Source organism: Salvia hispanica, chromosome 1 (assembly GCF_029641045.1).
Source record: "Salvia hispanica isolate PSC_SH4W2 chromosome 1, Shi_PSC_v1, whole genome shotgun sequence".
Taxonomy (NCBI): Eukaryota; Viridiplantae; Streptophyta; class Magnoliopsida; order Lamiales; family Lamiaceae; genus Salvia; species Salvia hispanica.
Window position 1 is genome coordinate 43,440,150 of NC_142692.1, and position 10,657 is coordinate 43,450,806.

The 10,657-nt window shown below is 33.4% G+C and overlaps 1 pseudogene across 1 annotated transcript; it reads left to right on the top strand.

Annotated features, from left to right (window-relative positions):
- The first annotated feature begins 6,439 nt into the window (after positions 1-6,439).
- On the top strand, positions 6,440-8,776 carry LOC125200298 (uncharacterized; annotated as a pseudogene). Its single transcript, XR_016134358.1, has 3 exons — positions 6,440-6,700; positions 6,768-8,275; positions 8,362-8,776. The product of XR_016134358.1 is annotated as an uncharacterized LOC125200298 (transcript).
- The last annotated feature ends 1,881 nt before the right edge of the window (positions 8,777-10,657 follow it).

The following is a 10,657-nucleotide window of genomic DNA, read 5'->3' on the forward strand; positions in this document are numbered from 1 at the left end:
TTTTTTATGAGAGAGAATGGAAGGTTTGTGATGGATTTATAGGTGATTGTTTGGGTGTGATTTGGGAGTTTCGAAAATCTTTGCTATTTATTGTGTGGATTTTGTTTTTTCAGGTGAGTTTGTGTCTTAGTTGGCGTTATTGAATGATGATTAATTAATCAATCATTGCTTTTGAGCACAAGTCAACCTCATATGTAAATTTGTAATGTTTCTTACAATTATTTTGTTTTTTATTGATGTAAGTGTTCATAATTATGTCCTATAACTCTAAAAGTCATTCAAAAAAACGGTTAAGTTCATAATCAATCTTTATTCGAATCATTATACTTAGAATTTTTGGTTTGGAGACACATTTAACATTCACTCAACCGCATCTTCGGTATAATACATGTATGCGCGATATTAATAATATATTACACATGTGTGATCTAAATATTTTGTCATAGTATAGTTGCGAAAAATGTTAATTTTTATCGATTTTTTCGAACAATTTTAGAAGTTTTAAGGTGAATCAAATTTAACGGATTTTTTGATAATTTTCCTTTTTTATTAGTAATGAAGTATAATCTTTTAGTTGTGCCATATATGGTCAACCTAGTTATTGTTTATTGTGCAATGTTGATTGTTAAGAGTTAAAGATGATTAAATCGATCCATTTTGTAACATATTTTTCTACTTACAACTCACATGCATCTCACGTGAAGTCAAAATTTGAATTAATTCAAGAACAAGTATATCGAAATAATGAATTGATATAAAGCGAAATGATTATTCATAGATGCGCCACTTATAAAGGTTATCAATACAAATATACGATTGTATTTATCTTGTGACATATAAATAATCTATCCATACTCAGAATTATAATACAACTAATTAAAAAGAAAAAAAAAATAGAGAAAAAATATAAATAAAATTTTCTAATTATCGTAACTTATTTTATCTACAAAAAGAAAATTAAGAAAAACTAATACTTCGATAGTCATTTACAAGTCAACCTTTCACAAAAAAATTGGTATTTATTGTGCATTGATGTTATGATTAAGGGAGGGAATCACTACATAGAAACGTTTGCTTTTAACGTTGATCGATGTTGATTGTGAAGAGTTAAAGATGGATTAAATCGATCAATTTTATAACATATTCTTCTACTTACAAGTTACAACTCACATGCACCTCGCCTGAAGTCATATTTTGAATTAATTAAAGAACGAGTTTAACAACGAATTAATGAAATGATATAAAGCGAAATGATTTTTCATAGATGTGCCACTAATAAAGGTTATCAATACAACACGGAGTAGTATTTATCTTGTGACATATAAATAATCTAGCCGTGCTCAAAATTATATGACACAACTAATAAAAAGGAGAGAAAAATATAAATAAAATTTTCTAAAAATCGTAAATTATTTTATCTACAAAAAGAAATCCGGACAACATTAATACTCCGATAGCCATTTACAAGTCAACCTTTCACAAAAATTGGGTATATATCAATTTAAAGAGTAAGTTGTAACCGCTTTATAAATTACAAATTATATTAAATATTAAAGTTTGATTTTGACTAATCAAAAGTTGAAGAAATTTCAGTTGAACATGGAATTGAATTTAGTTTATTTTATAGCATGAATTTTTTAAAAAAATCAGTAATAACATCGTTTATGAGGAAAAATTTGATTTTCTGAATGAGAGAAGAACCCATGATTAGCTTTTGAGGAAATTTCCAAACTTACAATTTCGACGAAATCTTTCAATTTCTTATTTTACCATGTTCAACTCAATAACATATACTTCCTCTGTCTCCGATTAAGAGTCACACTTTTCCATTTCGGTCCGTCCCCAATTAAGAGTCACACTTTATTTTTACCATAAATGGTAGTAGGTCTCACATTCCACTAACTCACTTCACTCACATTTTATTATAAAACCTATATAAAAAAGTGGGTCCCAATTTTTTCAACCAATTTTCTTTACATTTCTTAAAACCCGTGTCCGGTCAAACTGTAACTGCTAATGGGGGACGGAGGGAGTAATATTAAGTTTATGGCTATCTTCAGTTATTTTATAAAGCATTTGTTAAGCGGTGGTGATTGACTTTAATGAAAATAAGCAAAAAAAACAAGACTTTACACACACATATATAGACATCTATTTTTAGAATTCTCTGCTATTTTCTTTAATATTCTATTTACAAATATTTTATTATAAAACAATTAGATATTTTAATATACAATATCTAGATAATAGTATTACATGATATCCAGATACTTCCTTCGTCCACCATTTTAAAGAAATATATTGACTCGACACAGATTTTAAAAAATTATTTAACTTTGTAAAGAAAAGTAAAAAGAGAATGTGAGTAAAATGTGAAACTCATTTAAAGTATTAGTTTTATATTGGACTGTGAGTGTAAAAAATTGGTGAAATGTAGAGTATGCATACTAAAAATGGAATAAAGTAAATGATTTTATAAATCGTGGACAGATGGAGTTCATTTTTGTTAAAACCCCTTCTTAAACTTAATTTGTCAATTCAGGTTAATTTAAGCAAACTTTTGATCTTTATAACAACTAGTATCACACTTGTGCACAGATGAAATGTTTTAAAATATTAATTTTAGATTGTAAATTAATTAATAAATTTAGAAACAATATCATTATATCGAAAATAATACATCCAAATCTAAAAATTTTCGTTATCTAATAATATAATTTAATCATTCTATACAAAAACTGAAAATAAATTAAGTCAATTATTTATTTTATTTATTTTTAAGTCATAAGTAGAACTATGCGTTTCTTATTTACTAAAGGATAAACATATATGAAAATAATACCAAAATATTTTTTATATTGAATTGATTTGCTATGAATGTAATTTTAAATGTAAAAGTATTAACACTATAAAATATTTAGGTTGTATAACTATTGATTTAATAATATCCAAAAATATATACACGAAGCATCTCCAATATTCTAAAATTCTACGAAATAATATACAAAAACTATATTAATGCAACAGGAATCTGTCCTACGGTATTTTCCATTTGCTCAAGATATGAATCTATAACACTTTCCCATAGTGGACAACAAACTATATTAAGCCTGCAACTAAAGCAACTCAAAAAATTATACTCCCTCCGTCCCATTTTAAGAGTTCTGGTTAAGTTTGACACGAGTTTTAAGAAATGTAAAGGAAAGTTGATGAATAAAGATAGTGGAATGTGGGTCCTACTTTTTTATATTAATTTTATAATAAAATGTGAGTGGAAAAAGGTTAGTGGAATATGGGGGCCTAATACCATTTATGGAATATTCCAACCTGGACTCTTAAAGTGGGACACCCAAAAATGATAAACCGGGACTCCTAAAGTGTGACGGATGGAGTATTAAATAAAATATATAAACAAAATGATGTTTCAATACTCATTGCGAATCAACAATCTTAATATCGATGAACCGAGAATTAGATTGTGTGATAAGCTTGTCGAGGTCGACAACAACACCAATTATATCTACAAAAATTAGACACCGAGACAATGTAAATAAGTACATAATATTAATAACAATAGTAATAATGTTAGTATGCCTTTAATCTATATAGAATTGTGTTTTCTAATTGGAATAGGATTATGCTTCCGAATTAGGATATGATTATATGTGTGCCTATTTATATGGGAGTAGGGCACATAATTCTGTGATCTGACAGATCCAATCTGTAGCCATAATCTGAAAACTGCAGTCATAATACAATTTGTTCTCCGTTTCCTGCCCGTGGACGTAGTCAACACAACGTTGGTGAACCACGTAAATTCTGTGCATATTTACGTTCTTTTGTTTCTCGATTCACAATTGCCCTATTTGTCATAACAAACTGGTATCAGAGCCAGGTTAGGTGGCTATGGGTCGGGCCGCAACCTATGTTTGTGTTAACTGCGTCTGTCCCGATGTGATCTGGTTTGAGGGGGAGGTTTGTTATATACAAACTCCATCCCACATCGGGAGTCTGAGGGAAGTTGGAAGGTGTATATAATTCCTGTCCAACCTCAATTAGTTTGAGGCCTTTCGGGAGTGACCCAAAAACAAATCCGTGCGGGCTTGACCCAAAGCGGACAATATCAAACGTTTGTTGTAGTCGACGATCCTAACAAATTATCAAAGCCTGGATTTCGGACTAGGGTTTTGAATTCCGCTGCTAGGGTTTTCTGGCAAATCGAAGATGTCTGCTCTGAACGTGAAGGTTGACAAATTTGGGAGAAGTTTCTTCGTCTGGCATTGTAATGATGCGTTTGCAAGGTGAATTCGGTTTTATGGCAAATCTGAGGCAAGGAAGGAGAAGTTTGTTCATCTGGCATTGTAATGATGCGTCTGCAAGGGAAAATTCAAGTCAAGGTGGAGATTTGTTAGTATGCCTTGAATCTATATAGAATTGTGTTTCCTAATTGGAATAGGATTATGCTTCCGAATTAGGATAGGACTTTATGTGTGCCTATTTATATGGGAGTAGGGCACATAATTCTGTGATCTGACAGATCCACTCTGTAGCCATAATCTGAAAACTGCAGTCATAATACAATTTGTTCTCCGTTTTTGCCCGTGGATGTAGCCAACACAACGTTGGTGAACCACGTAAATTCTGTGTCTATTTACGTTCTTTTGTTTCTCGATTCACAATTGCCCTATTTGTCATAACAAATAATAATAACAACAACAACAATAATAATAATAATAATAATAATAATAATATAAAAAATTTACCAAAAAGTGCATATCCAGCAACATTTTCAATCTGCATTTGATAACATATAAATGGTTTTAGACGAACAAACAAAAAGAACGTAATGAGATAAAAAAAAAAAAAAAACAACACCATGCATACGATTATGGAAAATACATTCCAAGTAAATGACATTTGCTTTATCACCATATTTAGTCAATTCAAAAATACGCACACACTGACTCTGGTAACTAATTTGGTAGTACTAGGCTTTAGATCACGAAGGAATGTGAATTCCATGGTTTAGAAAATTCTTCTTTCTCCAGAGGATTCATGATAAAATGAGAGAAGATAAGAAGGAAATGAACCCTAAGCTAGAAAATGATAAATATTTATAGGGAAAAAAAAACATAAAAAGTTATCCTAAACCCTAACCCACCGTACATCACAAAAATTTTAAAAAAAAGGCCTAATTTATCTAGCTAATAATGACAATTAAAATAAATAAAATTGTGGTTTAGTTAGAGACCCTAAAACTTCCATTTCAATTGAATAATCATTAATGATTATTTAGAGAAATTAGTGCTGATGGTTTAAAAAACGCCTAAAGAAGTTTATTACTCTTTCAAAATAATCAATGACATAATTAAATTGCTTTCATTGCTTTTAATTGGTTAGTCATTTCAATTGAATAGTGATCATTTTATTGCTAACTAAAAATAACGCATAGAGTAGTTTTCTGTTGTTTTCATATAATCAAGGGTAATATAACATTTAATTAGTATAACACCAAATATAATGGTTTTAAGAATTTGTAAATGTTCATTATTAAAACAATTGTAACAGAATTTATAAGTAAATATTCACATTCAAGCCCAAAATTTATAAGTATTTAAGTTTAAACCCAAAATTTATAAATATTTAAAAATAAGACCAAAACTCGCCTTTTATACATGTACAGATAGATTTTCGTATATGAGTAACTTTTTAAAAATATTGACAACTTGATATTGTAATTTCACGTACTCTACTTAAACCTCCTGCTTTGAAATACATTATCTGATATAATGGACGCAAATATTATTGTGTTTACTACGATTACGAAACACTATACAGTCTATACTCCATCTCATAGTGCAATTTCATAGTGCAAATCATATCTAATTAATAAACTCTTGAGCCAAACCACATGGCACACTCATGCCACGTACAAACATACTAGTACTATAAAAATATTATTTTTCTTTCAAATTAATATATTAAAATTTAATAGTACGTTCTTGCGTACTCCCTCCTACCGCGAATAAAAGTTCCGTTTTTCCATTTTAGTTAATCCGCAAATAGTAATGGGTTCCACCTTCCACTAAATCATTTCCTCACATCTCATTTAAAACTAAGAGTAAAGGTCAAAACTGGTACTGAACATATGCACATTTTACGATTTTGGTTCTAAACATTATCTTTTAAATTTTTGAATCTCAAACATTTCAATTCAGATCACAATCGGTCCAAAGTTAACTATTCCGTCAAATTATAACGGTCAACGTTTTTAATTCCGATTTTGACCAAATTAAGCTGCTGGATAACACAGCAAAATTTAGTGACAGGGTGAAATCCTTCAATTCATTTGAATTCATTTGAATTCAAACACTGGCGGTTACACATACACCATCTCCTCCTTCAAATCGAAATTACTCTAAATCTCCTTCAAATCATATCCAATTAAACCCAGAAAATAAATCCTCATCAATAAATATCAATATTCTCAGCTTTCATTTCTCTCAAATCTCAAAATAGCTCGCTGTAAAAACAAAAAAATCGGCCTCATCAATGGCGGCTCATTCCAACAGTTCCCTCTCTCCACTCCCTTCCAAAACCATTTCAACAATCCGCAGAAGCTTCACTGCTACCAACAAACCCTCGCCTCTCATTAATCAGAGACGCCTCGATCCGTTCACACCTGCTAATAGCCTTTCAGGTATTTCATTTATCTCACACTTTCTTGATTCTTGATTCAAATTTTGAATTTTGATTGCTTTTGGCAGAATTTGGGGGAAGAAGATGTGTGGGTAGAGATTGCGAAGAGAAAGAGAATGATGAAAAAGATTGCTTTTTGAAGGGTTCGAAACTGCAATCTCCGGCGAAGGGTTGCAAGAATTTCATGGCGCCCACCTCGAAGTTCACTCCTTCGCCGAGGAAGAAGGTGTTGGTGGATAGGAACGAGCCTGTTCGGACCTCCATCTCGTTCTCCGATGGAAAGGCCATGTTTTTCTCTAATGAGAACGTGTCAGCTTCTGTTGTTGAGACTCATCCGGTTTCGAAGCCTTGCAAGAAGGTGACTTTTTCCTCCGATTCTCAGGTTTTAGCTACTGATTCTGATGGTGTGGGAGTGGAGTTGAAGGTTGTTCAGTCTCCCATTGATGTTGATCCGTGTCTCCCGCCTTATCATCCGAAAACGAACTACTTGTCTCTGAGGCCTCAGTTTATGGTTCTTGTTTTTTTGCTTTCAGCCTGTGTGTCGGTTTCTGTGACACGTGCTCCTTTATTTGATGGTCCTTGTTGTTCATCAAGGACCTGGCCTTTTCTGATTTGAGTAGCAGCAGCTTGTACGAGCAATCAAGAGCTGTTGTTGCCTCTGCAAGGTCGAGTCTAGGCCGTGTAGCAGCTAGTTCTGCAGCTCTCGTGTTCAAGCTAGCTAACGAGCTGGTTGAAGGCGAGAAACAAGCTCCCGTGCAGTTCATGAACCTGTCTGATCTGCAAAGTGGAGAGCGTTGAAGAGGACGAGTTTGAAGAGGATATGGACAGTGAAATGGAAGATGAAGCCTATGCAGATGAGGAGATTGATCTTGAAGCTGAAACTGATGCATTTGAAGAGATGGATCAATCAGCTGACTGGGATGATTACACTGAGAAGGAAACTGATGAAACTATTGCAGAAACTGCTTCTGAAACTGTGATTCAAACAAAGATGGATCGATCAGCTCCTGTTTCTCTCAATCAAGAAACTGATGTGGAAACTGCAATAGAAACTTCTCACATGGAATCTGAATCTATGCAAAATATCCAGATTCAGACAGACATGGATCAATCATCTGCTGATCCTCAGAATCAAGAAGCTGAAATGGAAATGGAGAAATCACAAGTTGACATCAACGTTGGAGCTTCTGATAATGCTGAGAAGGAATCAAGTGTTATCGCATTGGCAATTACTTGTTTGTTGGCAGGTGTGGCTGGAGTTGCAGCCTTAGTGTACAAGAGGTTTCACGGCTCCTCACCTAACGTTGTGCAAGTGGAGCAAGTCGTGCCAGTTGAGAGCAAACAACGGGATGAAGGGGTTAACAAAAGCAGCAACACTGAGGCTATGGAGCAAGCAGAGAGTTGGCAAACGGAAATGAGCAGAAGCTGTCATGAGAGGAGTGGTGGTGGAGGCGAATTAGTGAGCTCGGAGAGGAAGGCTAGAAGGTATTCGAAGAGGGAATTGTTGGCTTCATCCTCGGGGTCGCCTTCTTATGGAAGCTTCACCACTTATGAGAGGATTCCCACCAAGGCTAATGTGAGTATCACAAAACATTATTCTTTTATCTTCATTCATTGTTGTTATGAAAAATGTAAAACTAAGAAGTGGTTTGATGTATGCAGGGCTATGGAGAGGAGAAGATAATGACTCTGGTTAGGCGATCCAGCCGAATTAGAAAGAAGGTCACCTAAGTGTTGTGCATTAGAAGTAGAAATAGAAGTAGAAGTATTTCCCTTGTCACGATGCCAGAGACGATAAACAAGAAGTCTCGGGAGGCGGAATCCCGTCGACAACTCATGCTTTAAACAAAGTACTAAAATAAAACAGAAAGAAACGTAAATTCATATATTCATTCCATTGAAGAAAATAACAATAGTCTTATTTATAATAAGGATACTAACTTACAAAAAGATATGAAAAAGATATGCAATCCCTAAATTATCTAATTAAATAATGCAAGATATGATAGAGATATGGAATAATAATGTATCAATTACCACAAAGCAACGAAGAAAGTTGCGAACAGAAGTTTTGGCAAGGTAACCCCTCCTGGATCAAATGTGTGCCTATGCGCAAGATTTGCACAAAGCTGACAAAGCGTATGGACATCCGAGGTGGAAAGAAACTCTTACATAAGTGTTGTCCATGTACTTCATTCTGATCTTGTTAAACAAATCACACAAAGCAGTTGTTATGGAAACACTTGATATGTCGCCATTAGCCTTGGAGTCATCAACGCCTACTTTTTCATGTATAACAGCAGAAATTGGTAGAGTAGATAGCAACCCGTTAGTTTCTTTAGCATCATATTTCCCAGAAAGAGGTCTTTCTGGATCCTCATTTGAACCGTCATCGGCATCATATAATATCTTCTTAGAAACACTGCAACAAGAAGTATCTTTATAGATCGTATGCTGGCCAACTGAACTGCTGGTGTTGGTATGGTGGTTCCCAGCACGACGGCGGTAGTGACTGCCCCTGCTGGAGTTGTTGTGGCGGGTTCGGTGGATACCAAGAAGAGTTAGCGTTTGATCCAGGGGGCTGCTGCTGGGTGTATGGAGGCGGCAGCTGGTCGGTGTTTGGAGGCGGCAGCTGGTAGCCGGAGAACTGGAATTGCGGCTGTATAGCTGCGTGCAGTGGTGTTCCAACGTTGCTGCTATTGAATTCAGTTGCAAGTCTTCAGATGCTTGCGATATCTCCGGCCATGAGCGAAGATTGACCATGAATTCGAGTATGAAAGCACCAATTTGATAAGGGTATTTCCCTTATCACGATGCCAGAGACGATAAACAAGAAGTCTCGGGAGGTGGAATCCCGTCGACAACTCAAACTTTAAACAAAGTACTAAAATAAAACAGAAAGAAACGTAAATTCATATATTCATTCTGATTGAAGAGAATAACAATAGTCTTATTTATAATAAGGATACTAACTTAATGAGCAAGACAAAATATATGAAAAAGAGATGCAATCCCTAAATTATCTAACTAAATAATACAACTAAATAATAATGCAAGATATGATAGAGATATGGAATAATGAACGTATCAAAGTCTACTATTTTCATGTTGGCTACATTCATACTATTCCTTTTGTTTCATAAAAATAATCTTCTTTTTCTATTTTAATCTGTCCTACAAAATTAATTCACTTTTATTTTTGACAAATTTTCTCTTTTATAAGGTGGGTTTTAGTCCCAATAATAACACTATCATCTTTTGTTTATATTTCTCGTCTATTTACCAACTTCACATTAAAATTTGTTCTGAACTCAAAATAACATAAAATAAGTTAGTGGAGTACTTTCCAATGAAAGAAAACAAGAGTTCCATATAGTAGTAGTATCATCATATTTCGAAAAATGTCATATAATTTCTAGCCTAAATTATTTTTGGAATATTACTAACTAGAAAACTCATTTAATTTTCAAAAAATGTCATTCTAAATCGGAAATAATATGTTGCAGTAAAAAAAATTATGAATCTGGATAGGTTAGGCAAACATTTACTCCCTACGTCCCATAAGAATATACATTCTTTTCTTTTTAGTTTGTACGACAAAAATATACTTTTTATTTTTGAAAAATCTTTTCTCTTCGATGAAATGGGACTCATTCTCCACTAACAATATTTCAATTACTTTTTTCTCTACCTCTCTCTTAATTTCTACCGAACCCAAAGTGCATATTCTTTGGATACGGATAGAGTATGAATTAAGTGAAAATTGACTAGTTAATAAGCATAGAATATTACTCCCTCCGTTCTATAGTAATGGAGGTGTTCCTTTTCGGCACGGAGATTAAGAAAAATTGTGTTAGGTAAATTAAATAAAGGGAGAATAAAGTGGTAAATGAAAAAGGTAGAAAGATGAAGAGAGGAAAAATTAAGAGAGAGTAAAGTAGGTGTGGAAAAATGTTTT